Source organism: Oxyura jamaicensis, chromosome 1, assembly GCF_011077185.1.
Source record: "Oxyura jamaicensis isolate SHBP4307 breed ruddy duck chromosome 1, BPBGC_Ojam_1.0, whole genome shotgun sequence".
Lineage (NCBI taxonomy): Eukaryota > Metazoa > Chordata > Aves > Anseriformes > Anatidae > Oxyura > Oxyura jamaicensis.
The window spans coordinates 41150320-41178274 of record NC_048893.1 but is presented as its reverse complement, the minus strand read 5'-3'; the positions used below and the strand labels follow the sequence as shown (position 1 = coordinate 41178274).

The window sequence follows — 27955 nt, the reverse complement described above, 5'->3', positions numbered from 1 at the left end:
AGTTGTGTCATCATAGTGCAGCTTTGCTGATGTTGGCAGCATAATTCTGCTTACTAAGAGATTTTAATCACAAATCTTAAGTATAGCTGGTGACTAAATAGTAAAAAAAATTTAAAAAAATCAAATGATCAAAAGAAAATTATATGAGGAAGGGAAATTTAAAAGTAAAACTTCTTTGACACGTGGATCACAGAAGCTGTTCATTATAGTAGGTCCTTGGAAGTTGCCACAGTAATTGTGTAAAACTGCTACCATGTGTACCATATGTATACACAGTATGACAATGCAAAATAACGTGTTTTTTTTATTTGTTTTTTAAAGCTGAATGTGACTCTTAAAAAAAGCTGATTTAAATCATAGCCATGTTGATATTCTATGTAATGTTTAAAAATAGCAAATTACGGTACAGAACCACAGTACACAAGATGAGAAAAAAAGCGTATGTTAACTCTATTGATTGGAGCTGTCTTGTGAAATTCCAGTAAGCATATTAAGCTAGCAAAGACTTTGCATTTGAAACCTAACATGCAAAGGTGGCTAAAGTCTACTGAAGTAGCATCAGCCTAAGCTTTTGGTTCCTACACTTAAAAGAGGTGCTCATTTACTTTGCTATTTTTTGAAGGACAGAGATGCAGTTAGTAAATACACATATTTCAGAATAAATAAATACACTAACATTGAAAAATGGAAAATGTAACACAGATTTGAAATGCAAAACTTCCACGTAATAGACACAATATGAGCCAATAATTTATTTAAATGGTTCAACTCCTAGCTGAGAAAAATAAGATTACATGACTTCTGGGGCACTTGGAAAACACATCATTTGAAAGTGTGTCTAGAAAAGTATGTGTTTACCAATTGAAGAAAAAGCTGAGAAGCTGCAGAAGACAAATTAAATAGTACAGAGTAATCACTCACAGTGCTAAAATGATAAATGACAACTAAACTGAAGCCCCAGGGAAGTACATACACAGAGGCATTTTGCAAAATTAGGTTGCATAACTAGCATACCTCAAAGCACTACAGAATCTAAATCCGTGTCAGAGATCTCACATTAAAAAATGCAAAGCTGTAATACACGATCAATAAAAAAAAAAAAAGAAAAATGAGTTTTTGAGGCACAAAATTTTGTAAGCAGATGAGTCACAGAGAATATACTACTCCAAATAGTCTTAACATCATAACCAAGACAAAATAAAAATAAAAAATCCTTACACTATGCAAATATTACTATACACTTTTCCAGAAGTTCATACTTCCACTGTGGAAAAAAAAATAAAATTGAGAAGTGAAACTAATTTAGGGGAAGACCTCATTAAAGAATTCAGGTAGTGTGAACAGTCAAATGAACTCTTTTATCCAAGCCTACAGTATATGCACATGAATTTTAATGGGCAATGAGAAAACCTGGGAGCACAGGGAATGAGGGCACCTCTATGCTACTTCTAGATTATTGCATTGCAATGAAAGATTGAAACTGTAAGGAAAGATTATTGTGATTAGCAGAGAACATTCAGAAACCACAGGCTCATTTCCTTTTGAAGGCTCATAAATTCAACTTTTACAGAACCGACCCTTCCAAAACCAAGGAACCCTTCATTTAGGTACTTTGTCTCTGGTACATTACACAACTCTGAATATAGTATGGAAAATGGTAAAATATAAAACCCAGTAGGCTTTTGAAATAGATATTAGGGTAAACAATGGTAATATTGCATGCTCATGGGCTAATGCTAAGTTAGTTCCCCTCCACATACTGGAGTCAAACCGCCCATGCAATCACTCTGGGTAGGCCAGGCCTTGCATCACCCGATGGGAGTCAAATGCAGCCAGACTGGGCCTGCCTTGCATTAGCTCTTCAGCCGTGCAGTGTCCTAATCGATGCCACATTACCCAAACTTCTCTTATTGCCCAAGAATAATGAAGAAGCTGCCATTAACCAGCAGCCACCAAAGATGTCAATTATAACATAAATTAGATCATGTGGCAGATGAAATCTGATTGCTGCTAAATACACGAGGTCAACAAGCGCCTTCTGTGGAACACACTGTGAGATATTCCCCCTCCACAAAAAGCCTATCCTCTTGCAGCATCAAAGCTAAATGACAAAGACCCTTGCTTTTAAAATATAGATGAGAACTATTAAAACCCACTAAATAGAATTAATGTTCCATTTTTTTATTCTATCACTTCCTAAATAAGAACTAATATCAATTTAATCTTCTTCCTATATCTGTAATCCAATATTTTTGCATTCAGCAATGGATATTTGGAAATTTAGTTTTTAATTCAAGAAAACAGTCAAGAAAAACCCTTTAAAACAAGGACACACAATTAATTGATCTCACTGTCAGAAGAATGACTTATAGCTTAGTGTATGAATAACAATGTTTAGAAGGATGTTTTAACCATGCCCAAAGGTAGAGCACATGAACCTCCCCACACGGAGGAATGTATAGCTTGATACAAGCTAGTAACATTGCTTCTCACTGATGATGGATGAAATTTAAATGTAATTTTATTTCTATTTTATTATTCTAATTTCCCATGTATATTCCAAAGAGACTGTTAAATAAATTACACATTAAAAATGTTAAATAACCACTGTACATTTTCATTTCTATAATTATATATTCATTGTTAGGTCATTTGTAGTTTATAATCATAATACCATGACTGATAAAATTAACTGATGGACAATATGAAAAGGTTTCATCAACCTATTCTGCTAGCAGAAGAGAGAATTTGTATGTGATGGAGTACCAATAATACTTGATTAATTTTTTCTCACTGTGCACAAATAAATCCATGCTATTCTGAAACAGCTGCTTGTGAGTTCTGGCCACTTGACAGAGGAATAATAGTGAAGAGAAAGTGTCTGAGTGCCTGCAATAATGAAATTTGCTTTCTACAAACAGATCTATCACAACTCCGGGATTTTTTGTATGCATACATCATTTGAGTTAAATGAAGCGCTTGGAATTACTAATATTTATATACGTTACTATCAGTCATCTGCTGCCAAGACTTCTGATCCTGAAGAACGGCATAACTGGTTTGTTTGAAGGTATACCATGCGTCAAACAACTCTCCAAACTTTCACCATATCTTTCCAGAAATAAAAAATATTAGAGCTACAATATATTGCAACCCTTCACAAAATCCTCATGTATAAGTATATGGCATTATTCAGTAAATTATTTACTGGTAACACCTATAATGCTCTTGGTCTGTAAAGTATCTGTTTTATACTAGAAATAGCAAGCTCAAAATTTACCAAAGATTTGGAACATACTGCAAGGCAGCTCTGCAAATACGAAGATGAGATGGCACTGTGTCGGAGATGTGAGGAAAAACTATGAAGCTGGAGCAGGTTAGGTGTGTAGGTATAAGACTGGAAAGACATAAGAGAGGTGCGACACATGTAGGGATTATAGACCACAAGATTTGACAAGGAAAGAGCAGAAAGAATGGAAAGAAAGTATGATTGACAGAAGAAGCAATGGAAAGCTAAGAGAAATAGGTGAGTTTTGTCAGGGATTTTTAAGCTTTTTGTTGTTGTTTGTTTTTTGTTTTCCCCTAATGTTTCATTATAAGCTAAAAAATGCCTACTGGTAGCACAATTTGGTACATTGTATAAATAATCGTACATATACAGCACTAGCTTTTCAAATATGTTGCCCTCAGATTCAGTGAAATGTCACATATTTCCTTTCATGACGACTGATTAAATGTAACATTAAAACTCATCGCTGATCTTGGTTGCCCAGAGAGACACGAGGCATTTTTTAGCTTCTGCAGTTTATAAATATATATATATTTTCCCACTAAAGCATTTAATTTTTAATGCTTGTCAAAAAAATATCCAAGATTTATTTATACCCAAATGTAGCCTGTTCCATACATCAGTTTGGCTAAATGAATAGGGATCTCATGAATGACAATAAGTTTCTTCAGTTCTACTGCAAAATATACTGTCAACCGTATGGTCTGAAAGTAGAATAGTGCTGAACAGTATGTATTCTCAGTACATTACATACTGTCTACAATCTTCTTCCACTAAGAATCAGGCTCTATTAGCACGTAACACAGAGGAACTGTTATGTTTGAACTGTTAATAGAACCGTCTTAGCACACATTTATCTGCTTTGGTTCTTAAAGGATATTGCCACCTTTTGTTACCCAGTAATGTAGTGCAACAATATACACTGCTGCTTTTCCCAGGGCATATTACTTAGGATTGGCAATAAAAACAGTGTCTGTTCTCCGCTGTATCACAACTGGTACTTCACCAGGAACCTGAGATATTTTCCAGAGGACAACATCAATAACAGCATCCACACCACAAACATGGCTTATTTTCATAGCTCGTTGTCTTAATGGACAGTGAAGCCATGCATTGTAAGATTGCAGGCAACTGGTCATACTGGGAAGTATGAACAGCACAGCTCTGACCAGCACAGTTCAGAACGACTAATCAGTGATTAAGTGGATATCTCAAAACCATAACATTCTCTTGCTCATGTCCCCACCCAACAGCATCTGTCTGTACCGATTCAAAACCTAACTACTCTTCTGCAAAATTTCAGGTGTGAGCCAATGTTAGTGTAATACTATTTTATCTTGGTACCTTCTAGCATTACAATTCACTTTGACTGAGAAGAAAAAGGCAATAACAATATTTTCAGTATGGGCAGTGATATAGATACATTGCAAGGATTATCTGGGCTTCTTACCTAAGGTGATTATAGGATTAATAATAACCTACTCCTGTGAAATGAAACTGAGTTGGATAAAAGGCAGAAATGCTCACTGTACTAATTTCTTACACTTGTTAAAAGAACTGCAATACAAAAATACAAAAATGGAAGTAAAAATAACATTCACTTACTATTCACAATACAGACTGTGTGCTTAGCTCTCTTCTCTTTGTTTATTCAGGATTCTGTGTGTCTGTAAGAAAAACAAGTGTGTTTATCATCTACATAAAATAAATGACCTGGTTTCATTTGTAGCAAAGAAATTTACCATTTTTATATTAAGGTTTGTTAAACTCCAAGATATAAAGCCTTGGCTTTTTGCGAAAGAGTCTGGAAAAGAAAAAAATCCACATAGGGCTACTTCCTTAAAAGACAATTTGCCAGTCTTATATATAAAAGCAGAGAGGGGAAATCTACATGCTCTGGGGACAAATCTCTTAAAACCTCATACCAAATTCTGATTTGCATTTGAACACCTGTGGCTCTTCCCAGTTCAGGGGAGGTGAGAGGCTTTCACACCCATCATGTTGGCAATCCTCTGCTCAAAATTAATTTCTCATGCTGTATTAGACCTTGGCTGGATTACCCTATTAAACTGAGGAACTAAGGAAAGAACAGTGTGTACCTCCAAAGACAGCCACAGCCTCCCCCACAGCTTCCGAAGGACAGTGGGACATGCAGCAGAGGGGTGTTTGATGCTTCACTCCCACTGTTTCATGCAGACAATTAGCATAATAAGCAGTGATCACAGCACACCAGCTGCTTAGCCTCTCTTTGGCAGTTTACAGGCATCACAACTGAGGTGAGTTTTAAGGCTGGATTTGAAGGAACACAGCATACTAGCTTTGCAGATTTTACTATTTACAATTTTCATGAATAAGGGTTGCATGAGAGGATGGAGAAAATTGGGACTGATAGGCAGTAAGGGTTGTGGTAAGGGCAGCAGTGATGTGAAAGAGCAGGCAGGTTCAAACTGTGAAGGCGGTTAAATGCAAAGATGACCAATTTGTTTGATGCTGTTGAAAAAGGGAGCCAAATGAATAGTTACCAAGGTAGATAAATGTACTTTTAATTTTACATCAACTTTTTTGGAGCAGAGCAAATTGCTATTACCTGAAATTGTCAAACTACATCACATCAACCCTTAGCCTGCTCTTTAAAAAGGCCAAATCATGATTTCATCCAGCAACTCACTCTAAATTAACCAGGCTACCATTCTAATGACATAAATAACAATAGAATATAATAGATTTAAAAGTCTGTTTTTCCTATCTTTTCAGTAACAAGTTAATGTTGCCTTCTGTATGGTTCTTTCAATATCTGTGATATACCAGAATTCACTCATTTTCGTGTCAGTCAACTTAAGATACTTGTTAGGCAACACATGTTTGAGCTGAGGACTATAGAATCCATGAATCTGAAGCATACTGTATTATTTTGATATTAACTTTTAAACTTGCTAAAACAACATGGATTAGCTCTTTTGCTATTGTTATACCCTAGACATCAGTAAAGAGCTGTGGGGGACTCAAGGAATGCAAAGTTAATAAGAAGATGATGCTATGAAACCCCCATTTTGAAATGGTTTATAATAACGCAGAAGCTGGTGTAGAACATAGCTGTGGGATAAACTCATTTCCTCCCTAAAGTAATATATCTGAAAATAGTCTTCGCAGGCCTTATAAGCTTGGTGCTCCTTATTAGCTGTATAAAATATACTGGTACAGGCTGTGACAGACCAAACCTGAACTGTACTCAAATACGTCTTGAAGGGGTTTAACTCAAGCCTTGTCTCTCCCTGTCATTTGAGCCCTCCCAAATTGAGGGATCTGAAATTCAGACAGGTTTCAGCTAAAAGCTCTAATCCCAACCTCTTCTCAGGGTTCAGAGCCAGGGCTTTCGTGCAGGTCCCTGTGTACATCTTGCATTTGAACAGAGGTAGCTGTAAGTGCCTTAGAGAAATTAATATACAGAGTCACACCTGCTCTGTGGCACACTGTCTCAATCTTCCCGTCTCTCTAAGCCGTCTGTGTCAAGCTGTGTCATATTATTACCAAGCCTTTCAGAAAATTAACTATCTCCTTCTGCTGCAAAGACAGAAAATGCAAAGGAAAGAAAAGACAGATATTTACTGGAGCATTAACTGGGAATGACTAAACAAAAATACAGGTTGTGTTCTAGATTAGAGAAGCAAATTTCAGAAAAAGCATGAGTAACTATTGTGTGTCAGTAAGTAAGAACAGCCAGCCTGCCAGCTCCCTTGGAGTTGACAGGTGGAGTTTCTGAAACATTCAAAAACCATAAAGCAGATCTGGAATAAATGAGTAAAAACCAATCAATAAAACCAAACAACAATCAAGGAGACTAAATACCAGCACCCTCTGCAAGGATTTGCAGAGCTAAAATAGAAATAAAGTAAACCAAAGATTTGTGTAGAGAAAGGTCATAAAATTACCAGAGAAATTCAACTGTTTCTATTGCTATTAAAGAGAGGCTATTTTTTATGAGATGTGTTGGAAGATTAATTCATTCACCCTTGGTTATGGACTCCTGTGGGTCTTCAGTGCAGGAGATCTCCTGCAGTAACAACTGTATTTCCAGAGCTACAAATAGCATCTGTCATACTGCTAGCATCTTTCAAGGCTCCCTTTTCATTTCAGTAATGTTTTAAGGGGAAGACTTTCCCTAATGAAAACCATTGGAAATATCAACAGAAACACATTTTGATATGCCTGAATACATCTTGTAATATCCCTTTGAAACATAATCTATATTTTATAAATGGTACCTACAGAAGATACTTTAGGGCATGTAATTTTAGGATAAGTAATCATGTAAAAGATCTGCAACTTTTACTTCAGTTAGTCATAAGGATAAGCAAAAGTAATCCAAACAAAACCTTTTTAGTTAATTTTAAGTTCTCTGTTTCCCGTTACATTTAGTGGCAACCAATTACGAAAATAACTCCTTAAACCAGGAGAGAAGAATGGGACCTCTACAATAAATAAAGTTCAGTCAGCCACACTGAATTTAAGAACACACATGCACATCTTAGCTTGTGAAGTAAAATCCTACTCCCCTGAAAAGACTTCTTGCATGTTTTCTCAGGAAACTCGTATTTAACTCTCACAGAAGCACTAGGACTATATTCATTACAAGTGACAAATAACATTTTCAGTATCACAGAATCGTGAGAAAAAGAAGTCCCTTCTATGACATGCTTCATTATTCACTATGAAGCATATTATAAAAGATAAAAGGGAAGCTGCATGATAAATAAAGATCTCTTAAGCCATCTGCAGATTTTTTATTCTATTCCTATTTTTAAAGCCAAGAAGAGCCGTGTGATATTTTATAAACTGTATGAAGAAAAATTTTTTGTCTGTTTAGGATTATGGACTAAACCCTCGTTGGTAGAGCATATGGCCATTATTTGAATATTTTTTTCTCTCCTCTTTCAAACACTGATGAATGATTTTGCAGGCAATTTCTATAAGCTGAAGTAATAAAGAGCAGATGATACATACTGGTATCATGGTTTTCTGACCATTTGGGAGGCCAATTGGCAATATTTTTGTCACAAAGAACTAAAAGCTCTGGAATTAAGTTAGTTTCAGGAGGCTTTTGGTTTTGACCGAGCTGAATCTTAGTCCAGGTGTGCTGGGGAGTTTACTGATTGTCTTTCAAACCTAAGTAGAACCCTTCACGTGGTGTATCTGGGAGCTTTTGAATAAACCATTTGAAAATGTTGGGTGGCAAAATGAAAAATATAAAACAAGCTTAAAACTAAAAACAGCTGATGTTTAGACTGCTGAATTTAGCCACACTGCCTCAAAACTGCTTCAGCAGTGCTAGAAATGAAAATAGGAATTTCAAATTTTGTTGTCAGCCTTAGAATAACTTACAAGAGAGAAAATCAGATTAATTGAAAGTGGAAGTTATACAGTATCATGAATAGACCAACATCCTGTAAAATGTAAAACCTGACATCTGGGAAAATGAGGCTAGCATTCGATTATGAAGTATAAATTAGCTAATAAACCAGTACAGAGTCTGGATAATTTCTAGTTGCAGAATGTGCAACAAATTAAATGCATTTTGGAAAAAAAAAAAAGGAGATGTGGACATTTATTAATTGCTGCACATACTGAAACAGAAATTGTCATACATGATGAACTTTAAAGTCCTTTAAAGATCATATGCATATTCTAATATTTTATGGGCTTAATTTGTTCAGCATAAACTTTTTCCTGTGAGTAACATTGATTTTGTTGAAGCCTCAAATAAGTCACAGAACAGATCTGAGGATTAGTTCAGAAGGGATTTAAAGCACACACTGTGAATCCCTATACAACCAACACTTAAAACACTATCCTTTCAGGCCCAGATGGATTGCTATGGCAACAGAATCCCAAATACCAGGTTTTAACTAACAAAAATGTAAATTATTGATGAACTCAGAGTTGTCTCTCTTGGACACCCTCCTATTCAAATACCAAACCTTATGGTTAGAGTACAGAGAAAAGGTTCATACGCAATTTCCCCAGCCCAGCGAGCACTAATCCCAAAGGATTTCATTAAATCTTTTGGCTTAAATTTTTATTCTTGGAACAGCAGTCTGCAAGCAGGGATTACATTAAAACAGGCACTATTGAGGTCATTACTGGCTGAATTCAGGCCTGTAATATAGCAAAGCAGAAAGCAATTTTAAATACACCTCCACAAAAACAGCTAAATAGCATTCATCTAAGTTACTATGTATTAGATGACAGCATTCTTCACCTCACACCCATCTTCCTGACTCATTGCTAATAAGAAATGATGGGCATCAGTACATGAGAGTGGAAAATAATATACATGCTATTTGATAAAGAGATACATGTATGATGGTAGATGTGATAGTGCATAAACAAAAAGTTGCAGAATAATGAATGGACAGAGACACAGTAGTCTGATATTTTGTAAATCAAAAATGTAGAGCAAAAGGTTCTCTAGCAAGCTGGAAAAAGTATTTGCCATCTTTATTGCACATTTTGTGAATAGCTGGTAATTAGCCAGTCTGCTTAGGGAATAATAGTAGTAGGAAAGCTAAACACTTCTATGAACTATGGTTTTTGGAAAGCCTCTGAGACTGTACACAAAATGGGATTAAGTCAGTGAGTGCCACAAAAAAAAAATGAACTCAGCAGCTCTCACATTTTGGACTGCAACAGTCCAGAGGATTTTAAAACACCCCAAAGCTTAAAAAAATAATTATCAGCTGCATGCCTGCCAGTAGGTGTCAGTGGACAGAGAATAGACAGCAAACTTCTGCTTGTAAACGTGATTCCAGCTTCTCTGTCCTCTCATAACTAGGAGGGAAAAACACAACAGGGAACAAATTTGTGGATACATGCTGCTGGTTTTACTAAGGGAAAGAAAATAGCTACGGAGTGGGAAATGAAAGAGAGGATAACCAAAGAAAAGGAGCCATTTTTTTTCAATACAAGGGAGAAATTTAGGGCAACAGAATAGGAAATTACATATAATAAAGGATAAATAGAGAAAAGGGATCAAAATGAAGGGATACAAAGAGGGAGTGAAAAACTAGTTGTGACAAACTCATCAACAACCATTCCAAACTTCTGCTTTATCCTCATGCTTGGATTGATAAGACTTTGATATTTCAATCACTCCCACTTAGGGCACTATCCTAACTTCATGATCAATAAACAGTCATATGAATCAGTGAGCATCAAAGAATTCTCTTTTCATGAAAGATCACCTATTAACAGTGATAATATGGCCAGTGACAAATCAGTATCTGAACTGACTTGAGCTTATGTTCCTAGGACAGCTCTTGGCCATACACAGGAATTATCAAAGGATCATTGGGATTTTGGGCAGTTCCATTGCTCCCTCTGGTATCTATCCAGGACAATGTACATCTCCCCTACAGCTTCCCGTATGAACACCCATTTTACAGTGAAGCTACAGTACTCTTGCTGTATAAATGGGATGTCAGATGTGCTAGAGATATGGATGTGCACCAAATGTGGCACAGGCTCCCAGGAAATCTCTGCAAGTGACAGAGCATTAAAGTAGACAAGCTGGATGTGTTCACGATATATAGAGATACTTCAACCACTTTGCTGCATCTGCCACTTAGTAGCTATGGAGCTGCTCTGGGAAGAATCTTCACCATGCATAGTTTGCTATTCTAGCTTTCTTGTCCAGTATCTTAGCGTACAGTAAAATTTGTAATTTTACTTGTAGCATACATTTTTGCAACTATGAACACACGAGAATACCACTAACATTTAAAAGTAACAAAAAGACTGAAAAGTTAATCAGAGGGTAACTTCATTTTTCTAAATGAAAGTTTTCAAGACTTCAGCTGAAACAACCCGTACACCAGACATGGAACTTCATCAAATTTAATTCCAAACATTTTCAGCCTTTCCTAGACTAAAACAGATAAAGAAATTCCACTATCTTTTGAACCATTTCAGAACAAGGAAATCGAGTCCTTAACAAGTTGCTTTGTAACATTATTTATAGTGTATTTCGTTGATTATATGAAATGATCAGAAAATAATTCCTAGTAAAAATTGATCTCAGAAGACACATTAAGGTTGTTTATTTCAGCTAAAGATCAAGATTTATAAGTCTAGTGAAGATTATTAATCAGTCTCCCAAATCCTACCTAGATGGATAGCATAAATTTTTACATTAATAGCTGGTGGAACTAGCTTATGGAACTAACACAAGTCATCTAAGTATAATTACAAAAACTTTAGTACCTTCAATACATACCTAGCTGTATTTCAGTGTTTGGAGATTCAGAATTGCTTTTATCACAGGACAAAAGAACCTGCTGCAATACCCACTGCAGGAAGTGATTATACATTACATAACACTGCTGATTTTTTTTGTTCTGCGAGTTTGGCGTGAGGGTTTTTTAATGTATTTCTCAATTCTACTTTACAAAGATGTTCTAATGTGAGCCAGCAATTCACCCATGAAACCTGACAAATAGTATCAGCACATCAGCAGAAAAAACAATGTAATATATGGGTAAGTTCTTTTAATACCTCTTCTATACTACCCTAAAAAGACTTAGAGTGGCAACAACTTCAGTTTTTGCTGGCCACCTAAATGCATCCCTCCAAAGAATGCTGTTTAGAGAAGCAGCTTATATTCTGAGGTTCCCTTGGATATGTGCAGTAAGAGATGATAATTCACTGTGGGTATAATGTTAGCCTACACCTTCTCTCATAGAAGTTTTATTCATGCTGCTGTTTTAATTCTTCTAAAGAAAATAATTAAAAAGAAAATGAAAATCTACCAGGCCTAAATACAAGCAAAATCAAGTTACTGTGTACTGTTTCCTTTACTAATCCAAAACGTAATGGCTTATAAACTGCTTTGGTTTCTCGTAAGCAACAAAACAAATCCAATGAAAACAGGTACACCATTTTCCAAAGCTGCCACCCACAATCTCTCACATTCCTTTTAACATTGCTTGCTCTGCACCCAACATAAAGTATCTTTTGCTCTACGCCAACTGCTCTCTGCTCCCTTTCATCTTCCTGAAACTATCTGGGACTTCTTATCCCAAAACTACTGCTTTTAAACTTCATGTGAAATTTCACTACTCACATAGTTACAGTTGGCAGAGGGTGGAGTGAGTGGGGGGCATCGTTTTTTTTTTTTTTTTAATTATTATTTTTGAACCATAATAAGAGAATGTAATATCATCAACTTAAATGAGTATATCTACTTAGAAAAAAAATAAAATAAATTGTGCATTTCTGTGGTCAGCAGCAGCAAAGAATGAAAAACTCAAAATTTAGGAGCCAAACTGGAAGCAGTGATCTTTTATATCGACACTAAATTGTATTAATAATAGAATCACTAAATAAGAAATATACTTGCAGATTTAAAATATTTTTTCCCAGTTACAACATGTATTTTATTAATTCACTTACCCAAACAATTGTTTCTAATCACTTGCTTTCATTTAACATTAAATTAACGTTAACGTAATGCAAATAAACAGCTACATCATCATACATTACAACACCATAGCTAAAGAACTTGGATGATAAAATCATGAGCAATAAGTTAAAAATCCTGAAATATCTGCAGCCTTCTAATTATTTACTTTAAAACAATTTTTATATCTTTTATATATTTGTAACAAGAATGGATTACTATTATGAGTCTGTTGTATAAACATTGCAAAGACTGTTGAAAAATATGAATTCATCTTGTACCATCTTCTTCTTCTTCTTCTTCCTCTGCAGGAATATAAGTGGAGGATTAGCTCTCCTTACAGTTAGCCAAAACGTCTTAAGCCAATTGTTAAAAAATGGGTTTTGATAAGTTAGGATTCTATAGCACAGAAGTCTAAAGAAACCAAAATAAAATGGATTAGCATGAAAATAACAGGATTTGTGGAGATGCCCTTGGAAATTAGAGCTGTTTTTTAAAACTGTCAGCTGTATTCACATTTGTCACAGTATACTTCTGACACTGACAAGTGTCATTCTTATTTAGTACTGTCCAGAACATTATTTTTTCCATGACTGTCATTGTAGCAGACAGCCCTGTCTCCTGGAAGGGGCAGTGTATAGTGCCATTACAGAAGTAAAAATGAGATGCGCTGATCAGTATCACTGATCCTCAAACACGAGTAATGAGATGACCAGTACATACAGATCTATCTGCTTTTTCAGTGCTTTTCCTTTTGCCTGGACGTAGGTGAGCAATCACACAGACACCAACAAATAAACCAAACCAAACCAAACCTAAACCAAATCAAACCAACCAACCAACCAAACTGTGACCAAAAGCATTATCTACATATAAAACACATGAATTCCAAGAGCAGTGCAAACCAGTGTTTACGGGCAGGCAGCAACTTGCTGAGCGACTTGCAGCAACTTTTAAAATCTAAATGCCCAGAGAGAACTGTGAGTGACAAATTACAACAGGCTGTATTTTCAGCCCTGGCTGCATGCTTAGTGGCCACGGTTGTGAATGCCACCTTGATTCTTAGAAGCTGCAAATGCCAACTCAGCAGTAGCTGAACAGTTCAATAGAAATGCCTTATACCCCTGAGATAAATGTAGAAGTGAGAGAAGAATTTGGTTGTTGGAGTTCCTAACCAAGCACAGGTGGTGTCTTGGTGTAGCATGGCTAAGCCATGCCAGTTCCCAGAGTTGATCACACACAGTAACATACTACCTGGCCCCCTTGGCTTTCTTACCTGCCAATAATTTCAGTAGGGTTGGCCGGGGCAGATAAATTAAAATTCTTCTCCATACTGATGGAAGTACAGTAAAAGTTGCAGCTGGGATTTGGGTCTAAATTCATAATGCTATTACCTCATGCAGAGATATCATTTCAGTATCTTAAAGCATTTTTTACATAGTATGTGCACATGCCTGACAATTGCAGTTGATTTTATACTCCCAGAGACAAAATTCTGAAGCATCATGACTTTTTTCATCTTTAAACTAGAAGCAAAAACCTAGAGACTGGGGAATACAGGCAGACCTTTTAATCACAGGTGTCACCCTGAGCTGTGACAGGAGAGCTTAACAGCCAATCCTTGCAGATTACATGCAAAGATACTATTACAAAAAGCAGGATAAAAGACAAGTGCTGGTTTTGCAAGTCTACATGAAAGGAAGGGGAAACATCAAGTCCACATTCAGCAAATCTGATAGCCTAATCAGAAAGTAGCACATCATACATTGCAGAGTGTCTAGGTACAGATGGCTAGGAACATTAAAGGAGGTAGTTATGGTTATTGTTCCTTACGTAGTCGAGTAAAGAAAAGACATCTTGATATTGTATTTGGCTATAAAATGAACTTCCTCAGCTAGATATTGCCAGAAGGAATCTAATGGAAATGTCTATTTAGTGAAAATCAAATAATTACCGTGTAATTATCATCTCATGTGTTGCATTTAATGTTAGCATCTCTGAATCAAGGAAAATTCAAGAAAGGTCTATTTGAAATCCTTAAAAAACCCACATGGCAAATATTTTAATTGGGCTACTTTTGCTAATGAAGCTAAGTATTTCATGCAGCAATGTTTCTCCTTCTTTATAGAGCTAAATGTTAACATAAACCACCAATTAATTTAAGCTTCCTATGCATCTTGAGGAAACGTTAAATTTTTGTTTATTAGATTCTCTGAAATATAGCTTATTCAGACCTAACTTTAGCCACTTCATAAAAACTACTGATTTGCACTCAAATAGCACACTGGAGCAGTTTGAAGGGAAGAAAAAAACAAAAAACAAAAAACAAACAAACAACAAAACAACAACAACAACAACAAAAAAAAACAAAACATTTGTTCTGTCTCAGCTGATGTATAGAGTAATTTTCTGAGATTCTTTCATTGCAATTTGCAAACACATTAGCTTAGACTATAAAACAAAAGCAATCTGTACTACCCATGGCCCAGAAGAGGCAGAAGCAGAGAGTTAGAAAACATAACAAATGTCTGAATCATCTTGAGGCAGGGACGCACTCTACCTCAACACAGAACATCATTATCCAAACTGTGTCTCATCTATTTTTCTAACTGACAAACCAAGCCTGGCTACTGAACACCTAATACTCCAACATATTCTTAATACCAGCTGTGTTATATATTTGAGGAGGGGCCTAGAGAAGGAAAATGTATGGCAGACTAATTCAGGGGAGCAACACTAGTTATGTTATGAGACTTCTTCTGTCCCCTTTGTCCAGTTATTTCCCTTTCTTCTTTCTCTACCAAACTGCTAAACTGCCAGAGATCTCACAGCAACCCCAAAAGGGGGCAGCTGCTTAACACCAAAATGCTGAAGTTCTCTGCTGAATGATCGAATGCCTAATTTAACACGTCCCACTAAACAGGTTTGGTGTTTGTATTTTTTTTAAAAAAACAAACCAGATGTAACGGAATAAATTGTGAGTGGGGAGGTGCATGTGAATAGGGCTTTGGTAAACAGCTAGATGAGAGCACAACTGAATTCATGGGTAGGATAACAGCATAACAGACATCACTAAGCAGAGTGATTGTTTCAACACCTCTCAGCATGGATTTTAAACAAATCAAGAAAACACCACATGATGTATCTAAAATTGCATTTCGGCATCTGGCAAAAAAAAAAAAAAAAAAAAAAAAGGAAATATCTGTTCTAGATCATCTAGTTCAAGGAAGCCCTTAATAAGAGTTTCTGTAAAAAGAAAATTTGAAATTGCCTGTCAACAAATCAGTAGATGCCCTTTCTGAAGCTGACAGGTGCTTTTTGGCATTAATGTAATGACCATAAATACTTCCTTGCACAGGGTACAATCAATTGCTTTAATCAATTTCTACTATCACTTATGAAATATGCAGACAATTTTCTAATCTATGCTTTCTAGTGACATTAAATATGCATGTTCAACAAACTCTGGCAGAGCTGACTGTCAGTTTCTTTTCCTTTTGACAAAAATCAGCATTTTGCTTATAAGGTGACAGTCCTGTCTCAAGAGCCGCTGAAGTGTGGGCTCTTAGGCTAAGTGAATTCCCCTAGAATACAATAAAACAACTCACAGTAGTGTCAGTCATTAGTGAAGCTCTGTGATACATGGATATTCTAGGATGCAACGTGAAATGTTGCTTTATGAACAGAATGACATGACAGCTGAGAACAGGAACATTAGGGCTACAATCAGGTACGTGGATATACAGCAATAAATGAAACATCTTTGTTAACTTTTTCCTTAAAGCTTGGTCCATACATCAGACAATTTAAATCTGTATAAGATAAGGAAGAGTCAGAAAGAAAATAAATATCAAAGAAGCCAAATGTCCAGTCCCCTTGCCGTGGCTTAACTTGCTCCTTCTTGATATGCTTTTCTCCTTCTCCACCTTCTCCCGAAACTAAAATGGGCACCAGACAAAGTTGCTATCTTGCTTTCATAGAATAGAATCATAGAATATTCTGAGTTGGAAAGGATCCACAAGGATCATCGAGTCCAACTCCTGGCTCCACACAGGATCACCCAACAATCGGACCACATATCTGAGAGAGTTGCCCAAATGCTTCTTGAATTCTGGCAGGCTCTGTGCCAAGACCACTGCCCTACTTTGCACCTGTACAGTTCCTCTGAGCATACGGTAAGAAACTTCTCTACAGTACTTTTATATTGAATCTTGCAATACCCCTAAGAATAAGCAAAAAAAAGGAGAGAGAGGTTAAGTTACCCCAACTGCAAAACAATTTCTGCTCAATATGAAATCCAGATCTAGTGTCTTGTAATTTACCCAGTGCTCTCTCCTAAAGATGAGTTTGCAATGAGATATAACAACAAAACAGACCAATATGCTTTTTGGTCTTTCAACTGCTATCTTCCATGCCTATTACAGACAATTCCCCTATCTGGGCCTGTTGAGAAAATACATCTGATTTCAGTTTTTGCTTTGTCAATATTAAAAAGTAAAGCATTTGAACAGATCACTGAAAATGTTGAGAAAAGCAAGGAGGACTCTCAAAAGGGAGATTTAGAGGAAATGAGGCAGACAGGTACTGTGTAGAAGACAAAGGGCTGAAAAGAGAGTAGGAAGCATCTGAAAGATTGAAATTTGGACAGTATTTGGCACATGACCAGCACTGTAAGAAAACAGAATAACACAGGGAAAGAGAGCACTAGCTGGATATCAAAACTCTTCTTTTGTTCTAAAATACTTTAAGGGATATAGTAAAGTTCAGCTATGCATGAAATTTAAAGCTGGATGAGGAAAAGCATTATAAACTAGGCAGTTAGAACCATCAGCTGAGAAAGTAGTTGAGCTAGATATTCATTTTATTGTTTCCACCTTTCCCCTCAGTGAATACTTGTAGAAGCAAGTGGAATTATCGGATCTAATGCGGGGTGAGAAGTCAAGAATGCTAGAGCGGTAATCCTGGATAGCTCACCAAATTGCTTTGATACCATGTTCAACTCACTATTCAGTTTCTCTACTAATAACACAGACACAATAACAACCAACTTATGAAGGAGCTGAGACAATTAATTAGTTAAAAGTCTGTAGCATTTTGAATAAACAATGACACGTTTTAAGTTTCCTACAGTACTTACAAGGATCAAACTATAGGACTGGGCCTTAGCTTATGTCTATAAAAATGCTGACTTCAGTAGGAAAGAATCAAGGCAACCCTTGAGGGTTTTTAAAAATGTCACCTTTGAATTACTCATCTGTTAGCCACGAGGAATGAATGTCTGCACTTCTGGGACCTTGTCTGATTTTCAGAATTAAATCACAGGACAGTCTGAGTTCTTCTTTGTCCCTAAGGCCATAGATTTTTTTTTTTTTTTAAAAAAACACATTATAAACTAAAATTTTTATCCCTCTGTTTATTTTTTGTACCATCTTGTTTCACAAAATTCTTTGAAGATGCAAGTGCTTCTCACCAATCATCTGTAGAGGGCTCGTCACATCTGACTCTCTGGGCAAGGCTGTATTAGAAAGAAACACCATGTTTGATGATAAATTTAGCATGGTTCACCTGCCACTACTATTACTGCTAAATTCCAAAGAGGTATCTCTTTACCAGTGGACGAATTATTCAACCAGAAAGTAAACGTACTCATGGAATGGTCTAAAAAAGATGAAGAAGTACAGGGCCAAAGGACTGCAAGACTGAACAGTATTCTTCATCAGTTGACAGCTACTGGATTGGTTCTGTTTCACTCTCATAAAGTTTTTATTTTGCTTACCGTTTCTTTTGCAAATTGCACTTACTACATTACATAAGTAAAATACTAAGATAATTAATTTTTATATTCAGTAGCCCTAAGTGTCTTATGTATAGGCACGTCTGTATTTGCAGATGTATGCCTCTGTCAGGCTGTATCCACACACATCCAGAGCCCCCAGAAAACAAAAGTCCAAGCCTGCAGCATTCAGATGTTCTGGATTTATTCTGGGATTTTTGGTTATGAATTAAAGTGCACCATAAAATGATTGGATAAAGCTCAGATGTATGCTCATGGCAGACATAAATTATATTATTCTTATAATTAAAAGACAGAGATATAAATACTTACTTTGGACTGCACACAGTACAATCACACCAGTATCTGCATGTAACTAACTGTATGAACAAACATCACATTAGAAATTTAATTGTTGTCATTTCTCAATATATAGAAAGGTATAGTCTACAGAATAGCCTAAAATATATGCTGTTAAAGGATCACCCATATCTGAGATACTGCACTACACAGACTTGATTTACACAAGGAAATAGAGGAGATGATCCCAATTTAGAAGCCTCCATGGTAGCAGTTAAGAGATTTATATCCCTCTGTGCAAAATCAGTGAGGCCTTTGACACCAGGGCTGTGTAAAAACCTTCAGTTTGGTCAGTGTACCACTGCAAAATAATAACCTTAACAAACACTATATGATTTATAGCATAAGAATAGTAGAGGAAGACGGTGTGCTCAAGCCCAGATATGACACAGAGTGAGAGACATTATTTAACTGGGTTCTAGGTTTTTATTCTGTCTGGATTCCCTCTGAAGTCTTTAGCAGGATAACTAAAATAGAGACTGTAACATACTGTCAATTATAGTGATAATTACCTTGGCAGGAACCAAAAGGTTGTGCTGCAGGAGTACAGGAACGCCTCTTTTGGAAGTGCACTAAATATATTGATTTGGCATATTCTGTATCACAAGCCAGTTTATTAAAAACAACACTTTACTTACACTGGTCTTCCAAACATTAATAGAAAATTCCACTTCTGAAATTTCTGATTTAACATAATAAATACAAATAATAATTTTATATATTTTTCCCATTACAGTACCCTGAATAAAGTAGATAGCTCATTTCAAGAAAGGAAGGAGCCAGAAACAAATCCAATTATCAGCTCTTAGTTATTGTATGTGCACCAAGAGTATATCCATGAGGCAATAATGTGCTAATACTATGCATACTATACAATACATGAGTTGGATCTAGTCAGATTTGGGTACCATACAGCATGGATTTTTGCCTGAACATAACAGGTGGCTCTGCACTGGAGATCCCAGTCCCACTAAACCTATCCCCTTGAAGGAGGGAGGCAAAAGACATGTTCCATTTTAAGATTAAAAAGACAAGACAAAATGGAGTCAAGTTCTGCTGGGTAAAAAGCCTTGCAGGAAGGATTTCTACCCTGGAGGCTCCAGGGATAGCACTGAGCTGGCCAGACTGCTGGCCTTAGCTGCTCCTTAGTACTGGAAAATGACCTGGCCTGAAATTTTTGGTGCAGCATGGAAAACATTCTTGTCCTGAGAATCAAAGTAGAGGGACTACTACATAAAGCTGAGTCTGATTTTTTTATTTATTTTACTTTTTGGCTAGGACAGCCCAATTCATCCTCCTGCTTAATTCAAACTAACTTGTTTAAAGCAAAGCCATACAATTCTGTGTAACTTCACAATTTCCGACAGAAACAAGATGCTAGCATTGCTTTGAAGTGACAGAGAATAAAACAAGAAAGTCCTAGGACTTCCGGTACTTATCGAAGAACCATATTAGAACAAGGAAAAAAAAATCCCTGAGGGCATGGAAGGGATCGCCCCAGGCACTGAGTACAGATGTCTTCAATCCCAGACAACCATGGAAGAGATGCTTAGGCCAGAATGGCCTTAAGGAATATTCTGTGCATTGCCTAGACAAGTTGCAGAACACTCCCTGCTACCCTGACACAACTTGACAATTTTCATGCCAAAAGCTAAATAAAAAGCACACAAAAGAGACAAAAGCTGTCTACGTCTCTAAATCACTGAAAGGATGAAGGAGAACTCAAAAATACCCAAATGTCATAAGGCTTTGCCACAACCCAAGAATTTCTTATGTGAAAATACCCAGTGGGTAGCACAAGGGAATGGGCAGGACTTTTAAACTTGTTCTATCTTTTTCTCCTATTTGCTGAGTGGAGGGGAAATTTGAGTTCTTTGCATTAGTTTTGCCCTTCTACAGCACTCACATAGCTTTTGAGAATTTTTATTCAGCTCAGTTGAAAGCTGGAGGGCCTTGCTCACTTCACCAGATCCTAGTGTGGTTCAGTAAAATTGATCTCTGCAGTTTTCATATAGCGTAATACTGCATCCCAAAACTTCCTTTCTGCCTTGCACTGGCTCTCTGTGTTCCACTCCCCAGGTAATACTCACTCTCATTGTTAATATACTAAAAGTAAATGTTTGGATGTTTGGTTTTACATTTACAGTTGGCTATACATTTACAGTTCTAAACATATGTGCTTCTCCCCAGATCAAGAAACAGCTATTTATTTTATATTTAGCCTTTGCTTTATATTTAGCCAGTTTAACATGATCAGAAGGCATTTTCCTGTGAGATGCCAAATTCCCTAACAATAGCTATAGCTTGTAGAGAGATAAAGAGACTCAGCAAGATGCTTAAGAACATACTCAACTAGTTGTCTGAAAACCTCTGAGACCTCTTCTGTACTTAAAATTAAACATATGTTTATATAACTAAATCAATGAACACTACTCACAGTTAGGGTTGGAGAGAGCCATAATGGTAAAATTCGGTGGAAAAAGCCCAGATGTTTTCTGACAATAAATCAACCACAAAATCACAGCATTTTAATTATGGCTTGTTGTTCTGCTCAGAGACGCCTACAGTTCTGATTTTTAATGGCTGCATGTTAATTTAATTCTGTATGTGGACCAAGCATGCCCTGAGACATATCTCATGAATTATTATATTGCACCATCAGACATGGTTTTCACGTGAGTCAAGTACATTAGCTTTCTACATGCTTTTGTCTCATCTTGAAATTAATTCAATTCGTAGTATGTGAATAAAAGGTAAACAAACAAATTATAGAATTCCTGTAATACTAGCATTCAACAGAAGCCAGGACCACCTCCTGGATCTTCCCTACAGGGACTATAAATACCCTATCATTGACCTTGTGGTGATTATGCACATTTTAGGCTTAACAAACTTTCACTGTTAACTTCAGGTTACGCTCCTTGATATCTCAGACTCAAATTATCTTGACACTGGTCTGCAGTGATTATATAAATCTTTTAAATTACTGCAGATACTTTCTCTTGAAAACGCTCTTAAAGTTGTAAGCAGTCATTCCTCTCAACTCTCATCTAACTCCACAACTAGAAATGATCCCATGTTGTGAAAAGTTAAATTTTGAACAGTTCTGGAACAATCAGTATTGCTACTTCAAGGAAAGAGTAGTATATTTCAAAATAAAAAAAAACTTTACTGGACTTTCCTCAGAATGTCTTTGTCTTCCACATTCTCAAGTTAATTACCTTTAAATTTGGGTATATTTTTGAATAAAATAAATGTAAAATAGTTTTTTAGTCAAGTAAAAGGAAATATAGAGCAGATTCCAATACCCTAAATTGCTCTGTGTTGTCCTTTGCTTCTAAATTATCTCCATTCATCTATTTCTCTTATTTGAGAACTAGCCATAGCTCTTGTCATTGAAATTAACATAGGGAAAATATAAGTATCTGGTACATTAATAGTAAAGTAAAGTGACTGAGTTATAAAATACAAATAATTAATTCAGATGTATATACTTATATTTGAATGTTCTTTTCAAGGAAATAAACCTCTTTGTCAATCCTTTCCTCATCTATTGATGAGCTCTAGCTCTGTCCCTATATATTCTCTGACATATGGACAAAACTGCACCCTAATTACCATATTCAAATAAATCCTATAAAACTGCACTGCTACCTTTTATCTCCAAATGCTACTGCTTCCTCTTTGACTTGATGCTTTGGAGAAGAGCTGAGAAGCAGTTAAATGGGATACTCTATTCTAAAATTAAAGAAGAGGGTAGAAATTCCAAATTGGAAAGAATTGTCAGCTTACACAACAGAAACCAATGAGAATTTTAAAGCTCATTTGAACAGTAGCAGGATCAGATCTGGCAAATCAGTTACTTTATGGAGAGAAAAAAAAAAAAAAAAAAAAAAAAAAAAAAAAAAAAAGCCTGGCTTTGCTGCCAGGTCATTTCTCATTCTCTTCTAAATAAAAAAGGATATTCAGTAATGTACATGGTAAATATTTGAATGAAAGAAAAATATTACAAGTAACTAATTTTGATATCCAAAAGGATTTTTGATTAGCTGTACAAACTGACATTAAAAAAGAAAAAACATTTTTAATAACTTAAAAATTACTGACTTGAAAATGAGAACATTGAATAAGAAAAAAAAATGTATTTAATATAAAATGTCTCCTTCACACAGTACCTCCAGGATGACTTTTCCAACACCAATAAAGTATATTACTTTTGTAATGCTGGCAGTACTCTTATACTGATTCTGAGTGATTTTTTTTTAAATGGAAGGTTTATAAAACTTAGTGTTATTTGAAAGCAGACATTGCTTTAGATTATCTTGTATGCTTTCATTCTATAACTACCTCCAGTACAAGGAGTTCTAGAAATCTTAAAGCCTGATGAATGCATTGTATGTAACCTATCACCTGAAAAGTTTTTGGAAGGATTGTCTTTTCTTTCATTTTTATACATTCCCTTGTACAAGCAAGGTTGGTTTGTAATGTAGTGGTCTTAGCCACTGCTATAGCAGTAATACATTCTAAGATATAATAATCCTCCTCCTCATCCTGTTCACAGCTGCTCAAAGACCTCCTGTTTTTTTTGGATGCTTAGCCTTTAACGTCATACAGCCTTGTGGCAGAAAAATGAAAGACTTCTGCTCTCTTTAGCTATTAATTCTCTTGATTTTTTTAAAAAAACTTAAGTTTGCATACATTGTGACAGAAAAAAACAGTATCTATTTTAATTAACTACTCTGGATAATTTTTTAAAGAGGAGTTTGTAAAGTGATTTCTATTTTGATATGGTTGAAAATAAGTTTTGAGATAAATGTGTTAATAGCAGTGAAAACATGGCTCAGGGTCTGAAAGGACATCTTGTACTTTGCAAAAACTAAACTGCCTGTTAGTTTTCTGATAGGTCAGCCTATACAAGAGATTTATGTTTTGAGGTCAGGACAAAGCTGATGGATTTCATGAAATATGAGATTCCTTTTAAAACAATATAGAACTATTTTCAGCTCAATGAACATGTATTTTGCGGTCCCTCCTCCTCCTCCTCCATTCTTCTTCTGACCTATAACCTCCACATTCCATTTCCTATTTCTGTTCATGCTGAATGCCCTTGGGTGAAAAGCCAGGACCAAATCAATTTCTTTCACTACAAATCTGTTCTGTCCTCTTTCAGATCAGCTCCTGTCCTGGCCAAGAAGCAATTATTTTCCAGTTCTAATGAATATCCCACATTCTGCTTATATATAGTTTTCACTTTACCTCAACCTCTTCTACAGTCATGTGATATATGAATTTCTTCAACCAGTTCAGGAGTCAGCCTACCTTTTCAGGCTTTTCTATCTGCTGCGTACCTTCTCTTCTTCCATTTCCCTCCCTCCTCCTGCTCCCAGTTCAAACCCTTCTTAAACTCTTATTCCTTCACCTATTCCACTTCACTTTGCCTTGAATTTTCATCCCCTGACAATGCTGAACAATGCATTGTCCTTGCTGACTCTTCTGTCTAGTTTCTACCACCTCCCCCAATTATTTCCTTCAGCTCAATTCTCCTGCTATTTCTGCCCCTGCTCTTTGACCTTCTGATCTCTTCTGTTTTTCTGACTCACTGTTTTGAAATACTAAGCAAGAATGAAGCAATTTCTAGTTTCAGTATTTTTCCTATGATCATACTACTGAACATGTTTGTCTCAGCTACCGCAGCGTAGTGTGGATGCTTTATCCTAGTTCATTAACTGAGAGACTTCTGGTCAGTGATGTCAGTCTACAAAACCAGAAAAGTTTGTGGTTCATATTTATTGTTAAGCCTGCAAGTGGTGCAGTTCTCCATATAATACCTAAGATTTTCAAAAGTGATGACAAGTCATTTTGTGTGTCTCGCAGTCTGGATTTATATTCAGAAATGAATTAAAAACGTATGGCTTCACAATATTAAGCACCCTTCCCCAGCAGGAAAAAATGCTGTTTTAAGGTTTGGCATGGAAAAAAACCATCATCTCAAATCCCTATACCTTTTGAAAATATCAATGGGTATATACTAATATATGGATTTATTTATTTATTTATTTTTAGCCTGCAGAAGATTGCAACCAACCTGTAATTTTGAGTGAGCAGAGAAAGACAAAAGGGTTTACAGGTACGTTACAAGGAAATGTGCAATGCAAAAATAACAGTATGGAGCATTTTTAGATTTGCAAACAGACTTCTCTACATAGAAGTTATGCTCTCACTAAACTGACCCTGTACAGACAATACAATACTTATCTTTTCTTTATGACATGTAATATATGGTAAGGAAGACAAAAACCACCAGATGCCTAACTATGTTTTGTCCCTTTATCTTAAAGATAAAAGGTGAACAACCCAATCCAGACTGCACATTAATAAGTCTTTCATTGAGATGTGGTGGAAACATAGTATCATGTCTTTAAATCAAGTGCAGTTCACATTCATTAATCTCAAGCCATCCCAAAGTATCACTCAATTTTCTTTGCTAGAGTTCAAGAGCACTTGCATTTTAATTTGTTTTTGCTTCCCATCTAGGAGCCTCACTGTATAGTTCATTCTTTCTCAAGAATTTATTTAATAAATGGACATGAATCATAGAATCACAGAATGGTTTGGGTGGGAGGGGACCTTAAAGACCATCTAATTCCAACCTCCCTGACATGGGCAGGGACACCAGGTCAGGTTGCTTCAAAGCCCTATCCAGCCTGGCCTTGAACATCTCCTGTACCAGTGCCTCACCACCCTCACAGGGAAGAATTTTTTCCTTATATCCAATCTAAATCTACCCTCTTTTAGTTTAAAGCCATTACCCCTTAACCTATCACTACAGTGCCTGATAAAGAGTTCCTCCCAAGCTTTCCTGCAGGCCACCTTTAAGTACAGGAAGGCTGCTATAAGGTCTCCTTGGAGCCTTCTCTTCTCCAGGCTGAACAACTCCAGCTCTCTCAGCTTGTCCCTATAGGAGAGGTGCTCCAGCCCCATGATCATCTTTCTGGCCCTCCTCTGGACTTGTTCTAACACTTCTGTGTCCTTCTTTTGCTGGGGGCCCCAGAGCAGAGCACAGCACTCCAGGTGGGGTCTCACAAAAGCACAGCAGAGGGGGAGAATAACCTCCCTCACCCTACTGGCCATGATTTTGATGAATCAAAAATCTATTGATAAGACATAAAATAGCTTTTCCAAATTTATTAGCCTTTAGTTTCCAATATGACCCTACTGATGTCCATTTCCAAACTTGTAAAAAGTGATGCATATTTCACTGAAAAACTAGTGGGCAGAAGAAGAAATTTTTCACTTAAGCATAAAGTTAAACACATGGATCTTGTAATACAGGAGATCTGATTTTAGTAACACTGGATTACAAGAAAAATAGAAGCAACTTTTTGCTAGCCATTTTTACACTTCGTGTCGTTATGTTCCAGCTAATATTTGTCTGTTATCTGTACAACACAGTGTACAGCTCCTTACAAAAGAACAGCTTGCCTTATGATGCCAAACACATGAGTTGTAAGTTTTTTTTTTTTGTTTTTTTTTTTTTTTTTTTCGGCCAGAATTTCATCTGGCTGCCATGAAAGGAGAGACAGAACAAGGTAAAGACAAAAACAATTTTCCTAATTGAAAGCCTGCAAGCTCTTTACAAGAAGTGCTGACTGCCTTCCATGTCCAAATTTCTGAATCCCTTTCAACTTGCTCTTTGCAGAGCTACATAGCGAGAACAGATGCCATTGTTTGACTCTGTAGTGACTTCATATAATTACATTTCTTAATCTGTTGGCACTTGAAGATCAGCTCACTATATTGATATCTTGTGTTTCTACAGTTACCTACATTTCATAATTTGGTTTCCTCTTGTTGTTACAGAGTAAAGCTACATCATAAATAATAAAAAAAAAATCTCTTTGGGTTAAAGGAAGAGTTATTATAAAGAATTATCCCAATAGCTTGAGTTGCATGAATAATGTATACATCTCCCTCAGATGAGATCTTTTTAAAACACCAGAGCCCCCATTTGGACATTAGCTGCTGTGGAAATTTTGTCAACTGGAAATAGCCAAGAAGGCTCTCAGGCACACAAATCTGTCAGAATTTCTTCTTTTAGCAGCTTAATGCTACCCACTGGCATGAAGTAAATGAGTCACATTCTACCCTTGTCCCTGGTTAAATTGATTTAGGTAGATTGAAATTACATGTTTGAAAATAACCAGAGTTCATAGATACATAAATTAAAACACTGTTAATTTATCGTGATGGAGGAAGACCTTGGCAATGTGTTTCATTTACATTGCAGGGCACAAACATTATTAATATCAAGGTCAATGAAGAAGAGAGTTGACCTTCCAAATAATTTGTTTTAGTTTTGAACTGTCAGATTCCATATGAGCTACAAATGTAGTATTCACTCTCTTGCCATGTAAAGTGACATGGGTTTTGTTTCACAAAATTAGGTTTTGTAGAAGCTCAGAGTGTAAGTGTCACTACACAGTGAAGTGTGGCATTCTAAAGCAATTTGTAAGATTATTGATAGAAAAGATTATTCCATTTATGTCAATGTGGAGCAGCTGCTACTAAAATGAGGTATATATAAAAAAAAGGAAAATATTTTATACAAATATAGAGTCAAATAACCTTTCTGTATTCTTTCTCACAATTATTCTCTGTCTGCCACAATGCAAGGAAAGAGTTGCCTCAATGAAAGGAAAAAGAAGGCTGTTGGGAGTAGACTTGGAGGCAGCACTACAGCATTCTGTAAGTATTCATTAAGATGTTTAATGCAGGTATTGTGCTTCTGTCAGATGCCAGTAACATGCTTTGGTTTGCAATCTTTATGCTGATGAGCTATGTTACTGCATGCTCCAGTAACTCTTTTACCTATCTTTTTAATGACCTAACGGACTTAGGTCAGCTGCCCTCAACTGCAGTAATTTATTAGTTACCTTAAAAAAAATCTATTTCATAAAGAAGCAATAGGAAGAGTTCACTTTTAGTCTAGCACATAGGTTAGTCAACCAATGTGCAGAATTGTTTACAGACTCACCTGTACTGATTAAACAAAAATCAGTAATGTTTCTGTCAAAGCTGCAAA

The 27955-nt window shown here is 36.2% G+C and overlaps 1 protein-coding gene across 5 annotated transcripts in view; it reads right to left on the bottom strand.

Annotated features, from left to right (window-relative positions):
* Window positions 1-27955, bottom strand: part of SYT1 (synaptotagmin 1) — a 354238-nt gene that overhangs the window by 224077 nt on the left and 102206 nt on the right. For all 5 annotated transcript variants that reach the window (XM_035334753.1, XM_035334770.1, XM_035334744.1 and 2 more), the window contains exon 2: window positions 4895-4956. The gene's annotated coding sequence lies outside the window, so the exon portion shown is untranslated. The remainder of the gene's footprint in view (window positions 1-4894; window positions 4957-27955) is intronic.